The 15,881-nt window shown below is 44.8% G+C and overlaps 1 pseudogene; it reads left to right on the top strand.

Annotated features, from left to right (window-relative positions):
* The first annotated feature begins 963 nt into the window (after window positions 1-963).
* Window positions 964-1,141, top strand: LOC121002951 (annotated as a pseudogene).
* Window positions 1,142-15,881: the final 14,740 nt, after the last annotated feature.

Genomic DNA, 15,881 nt, shown 5'->3' with positions numbered 1-15,881 from the left:
ACACAAGACGTGAATGTTAATTCTAACCTCCATTAGAGATGTTGCGAACATAAAATTTTCCGTTCGCGAGTGGCGAATGTGAATTTTCGCAAATGTTCGCGAACGGGCGAACATGGGCGAACCGCCATAGACTTCAATAGGCAGGCGAATTTTAAAACCCACAGGTACTCTTTCTGGCCACAATTGTGATGGAAAAGTTGTTTCAAGGGGACTAACACCTGGACTGTGGCATACCGGAGGGGGATCCATGGCAAAACTCTGATGGAAAATTACATAGTTGACGCAGAGTCGGGTTTTAATCCATAAAGGGCATAAATCACCTAACATTTCTAAATTGTTTGGAATAACGTGCTTTAAAACATCAGGTATGATGTTGTATCGATAAGATAGTGTAAGGATTACGCCCGCTTCACAGTGACAGACCAAACTCCCCGTTTAACGCACCGCAAACAGTCCATTTACACAACTGCAAACTCCCCATTTGCACAAGGATAGAAACCAAGCTAGCCATATCCCGTTCCTTGTCCTCACTGACGTCATTGAAGGTCTCTTCCTCCACCCACCCACGTACAACACCAAGGGTCCCCGAAAGGTGACAACAAGCCCCCTGGGACGCCTGCTGTGGTTGGTCTTCCACCTCCTCAAAGCCACCTTCCTCCTCTGACTCCTCTTCTTCAGACTCCTCTCTCTGCGTTGCCGCAGGTCCATCAATCGACGTCGACAAGGCTGCTTCTGGTGGTGATGGTGACCACAACTCTTCCTCTTCATGCTCATCTAAGGCCTGATCCAGCGCTCTTCGCAGGTCACGCTCCAGAAAAAATGCATATGGGATGAGGTCGATGATGTTGCCTTGGATTTGACTGACCAGGTTTGTCACCTCCGCAAAAGGACGCATGAGCCTACAGCCATTGTGCATGAGCGTTCAGTAACGCGGCAAAAAAATACCCAGCTCCGCAGAGGCTGTCCTCTTTTTTTTTTATTAAAAAAAATCTGTTCTTAACAGTTTAATTTCTGTTTTGTCCCCTATCAGGGGCCGGTGTATGGAATAGATTTTAGGAACCGGGAGATGGAAAAAGATGCTTGGTCGGTCCTCTTACTTCCAATTTGGGGCACTGCGCATACGCCTTGCAATGTACTGTGCCACCAGATATGAGTGGTGTGTTTAAGTAGTACTATTCCTACCAGTTTAATCCCTGTTACGTCCCCTATTAGGGGATGTGTATGGAATAGATTTTAGGAACCGGGAGATGGAAAAAGATGCTTGGTCGGTCCTCTTACTTCCAATTTGGGGCACTGCCCGTGCGCCGTGTGATGTACTGTGTAATCCCAATATGAGTGGTGTGTTTAAGTAGTACTATTCCTACCAGTTTAATCCCTGTTACGTCCCCTATTATGGGACGTGTATGGAATAGATTTTAGGAACCGGGAGATGGAAAAAGATGCTTGGTCGGTCCTCCTACTTCCAATTTGGGGCACTGCGCGTGCGCCGTGCAATGTACTGTGCCACCAGATATGAGTGGTGTGTTTAAGTAGTACTATTCCTATCAGTTTAATCCCTGCTACGTCCCCTATCAGGGGACGTGTATGGAATAGATTTTAGGAACCGGGAGATGGAAAAAGATGCTTGGTCGGTCTTCTTACTTCCAATTTGGGGCACTGCGCGTGCGCCGTGTAATGTACTGTGCCACCAGATATGAGTGGTGTGTTAAGTAGTACTATTCCTATCAGTTTAATCCCTGCTATGTCCCCTATTATTATTATTATTATTATTATTATTATAATTAGGTCTAAGTAGTACTATTCCTATCAGTTTAATCCCTGTTACGTCCGTTATCAGGGGACGTGTATGGAATAGATTTTAGACAACCGCAATAGTTGACACACTCATGACATAAATTTTATTCCTCTATGCATTAATCTTGGTGTAGTGATGACTGTGCTCGTGCACACGTTTGGGAGATTGCAGGCGATGGGGGTTTTTCAAAGTCTATGGTCGTGCTGACTGAGGTAGTTCAGTGACAGTTAAGTGACCCAGAAAACAATGATTCTGCAGTGTGGGCCCATTGTTGGCCTAGTAATGATCACCTTAATGATCACCTTAGATGATCACAAAGAAAATGAATGTTTTTTCTATGCAAAATTATCCAGCCGATCGCTTTTGGTCTGTTCACAATGAAGCAACGACCTTATCATCTGGGGTGTGCCAACATTGCCATTGCCAACACACTCATAGAGGTGGTCGCAAGCCCCTTCACCACAACAAGGTAACGATCACGAAGGGGAATTGACACATGTATGTGCCTTTTTTTTTTTTTTTTTGCAGCCACAGTGCAGCACCAGAGGCCAGAAAAATTAGGCATGTGCACATGCCTGAAAAATTAGGGATTGTTGCAGCCGCAGAAAAAATAAAGTTTTCCAGGCAGAAAGTGCACTAAAACATTTTGGCTTGAACCCTAGTTAGTGGCAGATAAGTCACGCAAGTCATCCGGCATGCAGAGATAAAATACAGCAGCGTGTGGACCATTTTTAGCCCAAGGCAGCTCATCTCATCACCAGGCTTTTATCAGTCAAATGTATAGCCCACTGTCAGTCCCTTCGGGATCCATGCCTCATTCATCTTAATAAAGGTGAGGTAATCTAGACTTTTTTGACATAGGCGACTTCTCTTCTCAGTGACAATACCTCCTGCTGCACTGAAGGTCCTTTCTGACAGGACACTTGAAGCAGGGCAGGCCGATAGCTCAGGTCACAAGTCAAGCCTGCACACCCAGTAGTCAAGGGGTTCATTGCTCCCCAGAGTGTCGATATCTGCAGTTAAGGCGAGGTAGTCTGCTACCTGTCGGTCGAGTCGTTCTCTGAGGGTGGACCCCGAAGGGCTGTGGCGATGCGTAGGACTTAAAAAGCTCTGCATGTCCTCCATCAACATCACGTCTGTAAAGCGTCCTGTCCTTGCCTGCGTGGTCGTGGTAGGAGGATTACTTTCACCTCTTCCCCTGTTAGATTCCTGTTGTGCTGTGACATCACCCTTATACGCTGTGTAAAGCATACTTTTTAATTTATCTTGGAACTGCTGCATCCTTTCCGACTTGCGGTAATTCGGTAACATTTCAGGCACTTTCTGCTTATACCGGGGGTCTAGTAGCGTGGCCACCCAGTACAGGTCGTTCTCCTTCAACCTTTTTATACGAGGGTCCCTCAACAGGCACGACAGCATGAAAGACCCCATTTGCACAAGGTTGGATGCCGAGCTACTCATGTCCCGTTCCTCGTCCTCACTGATCTCACTGAAGATCTGTTCTTCCCCCCAGCCACGTACAACACCACGGGTACCAGATAGGTGACAACGAGCAGGTCCAGCAAGCAAGGCTGTTTCTAGTGGTGATGGTGACCACAACTCTTCCTCTTCACGCTCATCTACGGTCTGATCCAGCACTCTTCGCAGGGCACGCTCCAGGAAGAAAACAAATGGGATGATGTCGCTGATGGTGCCTTTGGTGCGACTGACTAGGTTTGTCACCTCCTCAAAAGGACGCATGAGCCTACAGGCATTGCGCATGAGCGTCCAGTAACGTGGCAAGAAAATTCCCATCTCTCAGAGGCTGTCCTAGCACCTCGGTCATACAAATACTCGTTGACGGCTTTTTCTTGTTGGAGCAGGCGGTCGAACATTAGGAGTGTTGAATTCCAACGTGTCGGGCTGTCGCAAATCAAGCGCCTCACTGGCATGTTGTTTCGCCGCATCTGAAAAGTGCGCCATGGCCATGTAGGAACGTCTAAAATGGCCACACACCTTCCTGGCCTGCTTGAGGACTGCCTGTAAGCCTGGGTACTTATGCACAAAGCGTTGTACAATCAGATTCAACACATGTGCCATGCACGGCATATGTGTCAACTTGCCCAAATTCAATGCCGCCAACAAATTGCTTCCGTTGTCACACACCACTTTGCCGATATCAATTTGGTGCGGAGTCAGCCACTGATCCACCTGCGTGTTCAGGGCGGACAGGAGTGCTGGTCCGGTGTGACTCTCTGCTTTCAGGCAAGTCAACCCCAAGATGGCGTGACACTGTCCTATCCGGGATGTGGAATAGCCCCTGGGGAGCTGGGGGGGTGCCGTTGTTGTGGAGCATAACGCAGCAGCAGAAGAGGACTTAACCGAGGAGGTTATGGAAGAGGATGGAGTAGGAGGAGTAGAGGAGGTGGCAGCAGGCCTGCCTGCAAGTCGTGGCGGTGTCACCAACTCCTCTGCAGAGCCACGCATTACATGCTTGGCAGCCGTCAGCAGGTTTACCCAATGCGCAGTGTAGGTGATATACCTGCCCTGACCGTGCTTTGCAGACCAGGTATCAGTGGTTAGATGGACCCTTGCCCCAACACTGTGTGCCAGACATGCCATGACTTCCTTTTGCACAATCGAGTACAGGTTGGGGATTGCCTTTTGTGCAAAGAAATTTCGGCCGGGTACCTTCCACTGCGGTGTCCCAATAGCTACAAATTTTTGGAAGGCCTCAGACTCCACCAGCTTGTATGGTGAAAGCTGGTGGGCTAAGAGTTCCGACAAGGCAGCTGTCAGATGCCGGGCAAGGGGGTGACTTTGTGACATTGGCTTCTTACGCTCAAACATGTCCTTGACAGACACCTGACTATGGGCAGATGAGCAGGAACTTCTCAAGGCGAGAGACGGAGTGGTCGGATGGTTGAGAGGGCGCAAGGAGGACAGCAGTGGTTGATGTGGCTGAAGATGCTGGACCAGGAGGAGGATGGGGGCTTTGAGTTTGTGTCCTTCTTGTACTCATGTGTTGATCCCATAGGCGTTTGTGATTTGAGATCATGTGCCTTCGCAAAGCAGTTGTACCTAGGTGGGTGTTGGACTTCCCACGACTCAGTTTCTTTTTTGCACAGGTTGCAAATGGCATCGCTGGTGTCAGAGGCAGACACAAAAAAAATGCCACACTGCTGATCTCTGCAATGACGTCATTCTGGTGGTGGCAACAGCATACGTCGATTGGCGTGCTGTCTGGCTGACCCCGGGTGCCGATGCATGCTGTCTGACTGTGCCACTAGCTCCTTGCGACGACCTCCTCCTGCTTCCAACTCGTCTCCTCCTCCTCTCTGTCTCCCCATCTGAACTTTCCCCCTGTTCTTCTTCTCTTCGAGCAGGCACCCACGTGACATCCACGGACACATCGTCATCATCACCTGCTTCACTTGTATCTGACAACTCAGCAAATTAAGCAGCAGCGGGTACAACATCATCATCATCATCACACTGTACGTCCATGTGTGTAATGCTGCCTGACTGAGACATATCCCTGTTATCTACATCCTCTGGCAATAATGGTTGCGCATCACTCATTTCTTCCAACTGATGTGTAAATAACTCCTCTGACAGATCAAGTGAAGCAGCTGTGGTGCTAGTGTTGGTGGTGGCAGCAGGCGGGCGAGTGGTAACTTGAGAGGTGCCCGAAGCTGAGCTGGAGGAGGATGGTGCGTCAAGGTTTTTCGAGCGGAAGCTGTAGAAGATTGGGTGTCCTGCCTCTGCCTGTCATTTTTTTTAGATTTGTTTAGTTGTACTATGCGTGCAAGCTACTGTGACACCAGATATGAGTTGCGCTGGTGACACTATGCACTTGCAGGGCCTTAAACACACTCACACGTGCAGGCAACTGACTGCTATTTATTCACAGTCAAAAAAAATTATTTATTTTTTTATGTAATCTAATGTGACACCAAATTTGAGTTGCGCTGGTGACACTATGCACTTGCAGGGCACGAAACACACACACGCGCGCAGGCAACTGACTGCTATTTATTCACAGTCAAAATTGTTGTTTTTAAAAAAATTTAATCTACTGTGAAACCAGATTTGAGTTGCGCTGGTGACACTATGCACTTGCAGGGCACGAAACACACACACACACATGCAGGCAACTGACTGCTATTTATTCACAGTCCAATTTTTTATTTATTTTTTAAATGTAATCTACTGTAACACCAGATTTGAGTTGCGCTGGTGACATTATGCACTTGCAGGGACTTAAACACACACACACGTGCAGGCAACTGACTGCTATTTATTCACAGTCAAATATTATTATTATTTTTTTATGTAATCTACTGTGACACCAGATTTGAGTTGCGCTAGTGACACTATGCACTTGCAGGGCACGAAACACACACACACGTGCAGGCAACTGACTGCTATTTATTCACAGTCAAAATTGTTGTCTTTTTTTAAATGTAATCTACTGTAACACCAGATATGAGTTGCGCTGGTGACACTACGCGCATGCAGGCAACTGACTGCTATTATATTACAGTCAAAAAAGTTTTTGTTTTTTTTTAAATGCAAGCTACTGTGACACCAGATATGAGTGGTGGCACTGGGCAAGTGGGCACAGTATACGCTGTGAGCCTGACACAAACGCTGGCAGGAAACTGCAATTAGATTACACAGGAAAAAAAAAAAAAAGCAGACTGATGTTCTAGCCCTAAAAAGGGCTTTTTGGGGTGCTGTCCTTACAGCAGAGATCAGATGAGTCTTTCAGGACTCTAGTGGACTGAATACACTAGCCTAGCTATCGATTTCCCTATTAAATCAGCAGCAGCTACACTGTCCCTCCTCTCACTCTGAATGCAGCTTCCGAATGAATCTAAGATGGATGCTGTCCAGGAGGTGGGAGAGTCTGGGAGGGAGGGTATGATGCTGATTGGCTGGAATGTGTCTGCTGACTGTGAGGTACAGGGTCAAAGTTTACTCAATGATGACGAATAGGGGGCGGACCGAACATCGCATATGTTCGCCCGCCGCGGCGAACGCGAACAAGCTATGTTCGCCGGAAACTGTTCGCCGGCGAATAGTTTGGGACATCTCTAACCTCCATACCCAGTGCAATATTAGATATGTTTTCCATATTTTGCAAACAAGAACTAACTATCCTACTAAGGCCTCAGCACATGACCATTTCTGTTTTGCAGATTGCAAATCATAGCTCCACAAAAATAGATGCGGTTCTTGTGCCTTCTGCATTTTTTTGCAGAGTCATTATTTGAGGTCTGCATTTTAAAGGCATATTCTATCTTTTTGTGGAAGTGTCACAAACTCACCTGTCCGGACTCCAGCGGCAAGATCTCCAGCTTTGGCGCGTGGTCCAGACATCACCACCTTACTATCCAGAATCCCACAATGCCTATCTTCCATATCCTCCTTCTCTATCACGATTAATGGCTGAAAACCCTCCCTGGTCAACCAAGTCCGCTGCCTTGGAGTAACATTGGATTCTGCCTTCTACTTTAGACCGCACATCCAAGCCCTTTTCACCACCTGCTATCTCCAACCCAAAAATATCTCCCACATCCGTGTATTCCTCAACCATGAGTCTGCAAAAATGATTGTACATGCCCTCATCATCTCCCGCCTAGACTACTGCAACATCCTCCTCTGTGGCCTTCCATCTAGCACTCTGGCACCCCTCCAATCTATCCTCAACTCTACTGTCTGACTAATACACCTCTCACCCGTTAATCCTCTGCCTCTAACCTCTGCCAATCTCTTAACTGGCTCCCCGTTGCCCATTGAATTCAGTTAAAAATTCTAACAAATATGTATAAAGCCGTCCACAACCTGTCTCCTCCATATATCTCTGAGCTACTTTCCCGATACATCCCCACATATAATCTCCAATCCTCACAAGATCTCCTTCTCTCCTCTCCTCTTATCATCCCTTCCCACAATCGCCTCCAAGTTTTATCCCGTGCATCCCCCACACTCTGGAACTCTCTACCCCAACATATCAGATTCTCACCTACAGTGGGATTCTTAAAAAAAAACAACTGAAAACCCACCTCTTCAGACAAGTCTACAACCAGTGACCCTGCTGCTGCTATACTGCCATGAGCAGCTTTGCCCTCACCTACTGTGTTCTTCCTACATACAGTACAGACCAAAAGTTTGGACACACCTTCTCATTCAAAGAGTTTTCTTTATTTTCATGACTATGAAGGCATCAAAACTATGAATTAACACATGTGGCATTATATACATAACAAACAAGTGTGAAACAATTGAAAATATGTCATATTCTAGGTTCTTCAAAGTAGCCACCTTTTGCTTTGATTACTGCTTTGCACACTCTTGGCATTCTCTTGATGAGCTTCAAGAGGTAGTCCCCTGAAATGGTCTTCCAACAGTCTTGAAGGAGTTCCCAGAGATGCTTAGCACTTGTTGGCCCTTTTGTCTTCACTCTGCGGTCCAGCTCACCCCAAACCATCTCGATTGGGTTCAGGTCCGGTGACTGTGGAGGCCAGGTCATCTGGCGCAGCACCCCATCACTCTCCTTCATGGTCAAATAGCCCTTACTTTCAAAGTTTTCCCAATTTTTCGGGTGACTGACTGACCTTCATTTCTTAAAGTAATGATTGCCACTCGTTTTTCTTTACTTAGCTGCTTTTTCTTGCCATAATACAAATTCTAACAGTCTATTCAGTAGGACTATCAGCTGTGTATCCACCTGACTTCTCCTCAACGCAACTGATGGTCCCAACCCCATTTATAAGGCAAGAAATCCCACTTATTAAACCTGACAGGGCACACCTGTGAAGTGAAAACCATTTCAGGGGACTACCTCTTGAAGCTCATCAAGAGAATGCCAAGAGTGTGCAAAGCAGTAATCAAAGCAAAAGCACTTGTTTGTTATGTATATAATTCCACATGTGTTAATTCATAGTTTTGATGCCTTCAGTGTGAATCTACAATTTTCATAGTCATGAAAATAAAGAAAACTCTTTGAATGAGAAGGTGTGTCCAAACTTTTGGTCTGTACTGTACCTCGTAGATTGTAAGCCCTCATGGGCAGGACCCTCTTTCCTTCTGTACCAGTGCTTAGTGCAATTGTCTGTACACACCTTTTCATATTTACAGTGCCAAGGAATGAATGGCGCTTTAATAATAAATAATAATAATAATAATTATGAGTCATGGGACATATAAAAATTAAAAAATACCTCTCCCATTCCAGCATGGCTAACTTATTTTGGCTTCAGGAACAAAGCAAGCAGGCTGGCACTAGTGATCAATTTACATACTGTAGACTGCGCTGTTATGTTTTGCAGCAACATATTTGAATACTGCTTCCTCTTCATACTGTCACCAAGAGCCATCAAATTATGTGCTCCACAACATTCAGCTAAAAATCACAATAATAGAGTCCTAATAGGACTCTATTATTAGGGGTACAGAAAGGGCAATCTGTCACAAAGACCATGATCGCCGAACAGTGTGTTGTCTTCCTGGCGCTAGAGTTCGACACATCGCGGATTGGGTTGTCAGATTACTGGGAGGGGCTGGAGAAGATCCAGCAGTCATGGTCCATATCGGAACCAATGACAAAGTTAGAGGAAGGTGGAGAGTCCTTAAAAATGATTTTAGGGATTTAGGTCAAATGCTTAGGGCAAGGACCTCGAAGGTAGTGTTTTCCGAAATACTGTAGAAAGTATTGGGATGGCTCACCCTCCAAGTTGCAAGGAAAGGGTGCTCCCCCTAAAAAAGGTTACCCCAAACCTTTAGAGAGAAATCAAGTGTGCAAATATGTAAGAGGGGCACACCTACATCTGATTCACACCAAACTCTACTCAATATTTATTTTTACATTTAAAAATTTATTAAATGCAGTTTAATATAATGTGCAAATATGGTACCTTATCGCTTTAAAATCATAAAATACATATTTAAAATATAGCCATGCCAAGGGTTAATGTGTACTTCAAACTGAGATTTCAGTACTAGGTATGATGTTAATTTCAATAGTGCTGAGTCTCAGTCTATAGAATAGTACATATAGGATAATATTCCTATTTCAGTGAATTTTTATACCAAAAATACCGCTGACTAACTGCGAATCAATACAGAGACTGTATTTACTACTATTCTATAGACTGAGACTCAGCACTATTGAAATTGACATCATACCTAGTACTGAAATCTCAGTTTGAAGTACACATTAACCCTTGGTATGGCTATATTTTAAATATGTATTTTATGATTTTAAAGCGATAAGGTACCATATTTGCACATTATATTAAACCGCATTTAATACATTTTTAAATTTTAAAATAAATATTGAGTAGAGTTTGGTGTGAATCAGATGTAGGTGTGCCCCTCTTACATATTTGCACACTTGTTTTCCGAAATACTGCCTGTACCACAAGCCACACAAGAAAGGCAGCGGGAGATGAAAAGTGGCTCAAGAACTGGTGTAGGAAGGAGGGGTTTGGATTCCTGGAGAACTATCAGCTACAGGCTCTATCATAGGGATGGGCTGCACCTCAATGGGGAAGGGGCAGCTGTGTTGGGGGGAAAGATGGCTAGAAGAGGCGTGTTTAAACTAGGGACTGGGGGGCGGGTAATTACGTTATAGGATGGGAAGACAGTGCAGATAGAGACCGGGGGCAAGGTAGTGGGACTGGGGGATGAATAGAAGGAGGGACTAGAACAGTTCAGAAGGAAAGGTGTAGGGTAAAAAAATTAATAAACCTCTTAATAGTATGTATACTAATGCCAGAAGCCTGACTAATAAAACTGGGGAGCTGGAATTAGTGATGTGTGAGGAGGACTATGACATAGTGGGAATAACTGAGACATGGCTGGATGATAGCTATGACTGGGCAGTAAATGTACAAGGTTACAGTCTGTTTAGAAAGGATCGTCAAAACCGGAGAGGGGGAGGGGTCTGCCTTTATGTAAAGTCCTGTCTAAAGCCCACACTCCGGGAATATATAAGTGAGGGACATGAACATGTGGAGTCACTGCGGGTAGAAATACATGGAGGCAAACATAATAATAAATTACTAATAGGAGTTTATTATAAACCACCTAATATACCAGAGTCCACAGAAAATCTACTACTAAACGAGATAGACCAGGCGGCAAATCATAATGGTGGTTATTATGGGGGACTTCAACTACCCAGATATGGACTGGGAAACTGAAAGCTGTACATCTCATAAAGGAAGCAGGTTCTTGGCAATAACCAAAGACAATTACCTTTCCCAACTGGTTCAGAACCCGACTAGAGGGATGGCCATACTGGACTTAGTATTAACCAATAGACCTGACAGAACAACAGACGTGCAGGTTGGGGGACACCTGGGAAATAGTGACTGTAAAGTAATAACCTTTCAATTATCCTTCAAACGAGCGTTTCTACAGGGAGGAACAAAAATACCAAACTTCAAAAAAGCTAAATTTAGCCAACTAATAGAGGCCGTAACTAACTGGGACAAAATGGGATATTTTTAAAAGCATCCTAAAATCGAATTGTGAGAGGTACATACCTTAAAGGAATAAAAGGTTAAGGAACAAGAAGAAACCAATGTGGATAAATAGAACTGTAAAGAAAGCAATAAATGACAAAAAGAAAGCATTTAAATCACTAAAACAGGAGGGTTGCGAGGAAGCACTGAAAAACTATAAGGAAAAAAATTGAATATGTAAAAAACAAATAAAAGCAGCCAAACTAGAGACCGAGTGATTAATTGCCAAACAGAGCAAAACTAACCCTAAAATGTTCTTTAATTATATAAATTGTAAAAAGTATAAATCTAAAGGTGTCGGCCCTCTACAGAGCAATGAGGGGGAAGTTGCAGAGAGTGACGAGGAGAAAGCAAAGCTATTACCGTAAATATTTTTTTCTCCACTGTATTCACTGAGGAAAATAAACTGTCAGATGAAATGCAGAATGTAAAAGTAAATTCCCCATTAAAAGTGCACTGTATGACCCAGGGAGAAGTACAACAGCGATTTAAAAAGATTAAACTAGACAAATCGCCAGGACCAGATTGCATACACCCCGGTATCCTAAGAGAATTAAGTAATGTCATAGCCAGACCCTTATTTCTAATATTTACAGACTCTACACTGACAGGGAGTGTTCCACAGGATTGGCGCATAGCAAATGTGGTGCCAATATTCAAACAGGGTGCAAAAACAGACCCCGGAAGTTATAAGACAGTAAGTTTAACATCTGTTGTGGGTAAGGGTACTTTCACACTTGCGTTGTTTGATTCCGGCAGGCAGTTCCGTTGATCAGGCAAACTGTATGCAAATGCATGTCATTTTTTCTGACTGATCAGGCATTTTTCAGACTAATCAGGATCCTGATCAGTCTGAAAAATGCCTGATCAGTCTGAAAAATGCATTGCAATACCGGATCCGTTTTTCCAGTGTCATCAGGCAAAACGGATCCGGTATTAATTTTTTTCCAATTTTTAGGGCTCTTTCACACCTGCGTTCTTTTCTTCCGGCATAGAGTTCCGTCGTCGGGGCTCTATGCCGGAAGAATCCTGATCAGTTTTATCCTAATGCATTCTGAATGGAGAGAAATCCGTTCAGGATGCATCAGGATGTCTTCAGTTCCGGAACGGAACGTTTTTTGGCCGGAGAAAATACCGCAGCATGCTGCGCTTTTTGCTCCGGCCAAAAATCCTGAAGACTTGCCGCAAGGCCGGATCCGGAATTAATGCCCATTGAAAGGCATTAAGCTAAACGTCGTTTCGGCGCATTTCCGGATCCGACGTTTAGCTTTTTCTGAATGGTTACCATGGCTGCCGGGACGCTAAAGTCCTGGCAGCCATGGTAAAGTGTAGCGGGGAGCGGGGGAGCAGCATACTTACCGTCCGTGCGGCTCTCGGGGCGCTCCAGAGTGACGTCAGGGCGCCCCAAGCGCATGGATCACGTGATCGCATGGCACGTCATCCATGCGCATGGGGCGCTCTGACGTCATTCTGGAGCGCCCCGGGAGCTGCACGGACTGTAAGTATACCGCTCCCCGCTCCTACTATGGCAACTAGGACTTTAATAGCGTCCTGGCTGCCATAGTAACACTGAAAGCATTTTGAAGACGGCTCCGTCTTCAAATGCTTTCAGTACACTTGCGTTTTTCCGGATCGGGCGTGTAATTCCGGCAAGTGGAGTACACGCCGGATCCGGACAACGCAAGTGTGAAAGAGGCCTTAAAGGTCTGCGCATGCGCAGACTGGAAGGACGGATCCGGCATTCCAGTATTTTGAATGCCGGATCCGGCACTAATACATTCCTATGGGAAAAAATGACGGATCCGACATTCAGGCAAGTCTTCAGTTTTTTTTACCGGAGATAAAACCGTAGCATGCTACGGTTTTCTCTTTTGCCTGATCAGTCAAAATGACTGAACTGAAGACATCCTGATGCATCCTGAACGGATTACTCTCTATTCAGAATGCATGGGGATATGCCTGATCAGTTCTTTTCCGGTATAGAGCCCCTGTGATGGAACTCTATGCCAGAAAAGAAAAACGCTAATGTGAAAGTAGCCTAAACTGTTTAAAGGTTTTCTAAGAGATGCTATCTCGGAGGATCTCAATGAAAACAAGCAAATAACATCATATCAGCATGGCTTAATGAGGGATCGTTCATGTCAAACTAATTTAATCAATTTCTATGAGGAGGTAGGTTCTAGACTTGACAGTGGTGAATCAATGGATGTCGTATATCTGGACTTCTTCAAAGCATTTGACACTGTACCACATAAAAGGTTAGTAAATAAAATGAGAATGCTCGGACTGGGAGAAAATGTCTAAGTGGGTAAGTAACTGGCTCAATAATAGAAAACAGAGGGTGGTTATTACGCACTCAGATTGGGTCACTGTCACTAGTGGGGTACCTCAGGGGTCAGTATTGGGCCCTATTCTCTTCAATATATTTATTAATGATCTTGTAGAAGGCTTGCACAGTAAAATATCAATTTTTGCAGCTACAGATGGATCTGGATAGATTAGAGGCTTGGGCAGATAAGTGGCAGATGAGGTTTAACACTGACAAATGTAAGGTTATGCACATGGGAAGGAATAATGCAAGTCACTCGTACATACTAAATGGTAAAACACTCGGTAACACTGACATGGAAAAGGACCTAGGAATTTTAATAAACAGCAAACTAAGCTGCAAAAAACAGTGCCAGGCAGCTGCTGCCAAGGCCAATAAGATAATGGGTTGCATCAAAAGGGGCATAGATGCCCAGGATGAGAACATAGTCCTACCACTTTACAAATCACGAGTCAGACCACACATGGAGTACTGTGTACAGTTCTGGGCTCCTGTGAACAAGGCAGACATAGCAGAGCTGGAGACGGTTCAGAGGAGGGCAACTAAAGTAATAACTGGAATGGGGCAACTACAGTACCCTGAAAGCTTATCAACATTAGGGTTATTCACTTTGGAAAAAAGATGACTGAAGGGACATATCATATCTAATAACGCTCTGCGTCTGGATTCTTTACGGTAAGAGCAGTGAGACTATGGAACTCTCTGCCTTAGGAGGTGGTGATGGTGAGTACAATAAAGGAATTCAAGAGGGGCCTGGATGTATTTCTGGAGCGTAATATTATAACAGGCTATAGCTACTAGAGAGGGGTCGTTGATCCAGGGAGTTATTCTGATTGCGTGATTGGAGTCGGAATTTTTTCCCCCTTAAGTGGGGAAAATTGGCTTGTACCTCGCAGTTTTTTGATTTTTTTTTGCCTTCCACTGGATCAACTTGCAGGACAACAGGCTGAACTGGATGGACAGATGTCTTTTTTTGGCCTTATATACTATGTTACTATGTTACTATGTAAGCTCTAACAATTGGACACCAAAGAGTTAGTATTATTGAAACTGATTTGTAATGGAAATAGAAAAAAGTTAACAGAGAAATGTTTAAATGAAGAACATAATGATAATTATCACCAAGGACTGCAAAAGGCAATTTGAGTACAACGTTAATACTGTTCTGCACTGCAACTTTATACAGTCAGCATTAAATGAAGGAACTTTTACCCTTTCCATTGTGAATTAGAAAGCATAGTTATACCTTCTTATGCTATTGAAATTAAAATCTATTCTCCTTGAACTAGGCCCACTCGGTTTTCATGGAAAACATTTTTAACAATTCTAATCACAAAGGAAACAGCAGGAAATGCAAATTTGATAGGAGTGGTCAATGCACCTAGGGTAGCTTACAACAGCAATGCCAGACAAACGGCAATCAATGCCTGCCGGCTAGCCCGACTGCCCAGATTCCATATTTAATCCTTTCATATGAAAGGATTCATTAAGACATACATATATTCAATACATGCTTCCTACTGCCCATTGTCCTTTATTAACTTTATAATTTTATGCTGTTTTGTGTTTTCTTGATTTTAAAGCGAACCTTTCACCTCGTTTTCACCTTATAAACTAGCAACAGTACCTTATAGATTATCTTGAGTGTGTTGTTATCCATGTTAGTGCCGCTTTCCTGGGCTCTTTATACTTCAAAAAATCGTCTTATAAACTTCACATTCTGTGCTCCAACAGTCATGCAACCAGTCAAGGGGGTAGCCCTTCCATCTCCTCTGGCCGTACCGCCCCTGCCCTAACCCCTCCTCTATGCTCCTTAACTGACAGCCGGCTCAGTCGCCGGGACGGCGCTTCTGAAACCTGCGCATGCGCCGTCCTCCTGATTCGCCGTGCGATCCCGTGTTTCTTGCTGACAAAAGCGCGATCATGTAAGAGAATCGAGCATGCGCATTACGCAATGCCGGCCTGTCTGCTCTCCCTCCCTAATGTGCGGCAAGTCTACAGTGATCACGTGGGGCACTTTGAGCATGAAGATAGTGGAGCGCGCGCACATTAGGGAGGGAGAGCAGACAGGCCGGCATTGCGTAATGCGCATGCGCGATTCTCTTACATGATCGCGCTTTTGTCAGCAAGAAACACGGGATCGCGCGGCGAATCAGGAGGACGGCGCATGCGCAGGTTTCAGAAGCGCCGTCCCGGCGACTGAGCCGGCTGTCAGTTAAGGAGTATAGAGGAGGGGTTAGGG

Source organism: Bufo bufo, chromosome 5, assembly GCF_905171765.1.
Source record: "Bufo bufo chromosome 5, aBufBuf1.1, whole genome shotgun sequence".
NCBI lineage: Eukaryota > Metazoa > Chordata > Amphibia > Anura > Bufonidae > Bufo > Bufo bufo.
The sequence above is the reverse complement of the archived record's forward strand: the minus strand, read 5'-3'. Positions and strand labels throughout refer to the sequence as shown.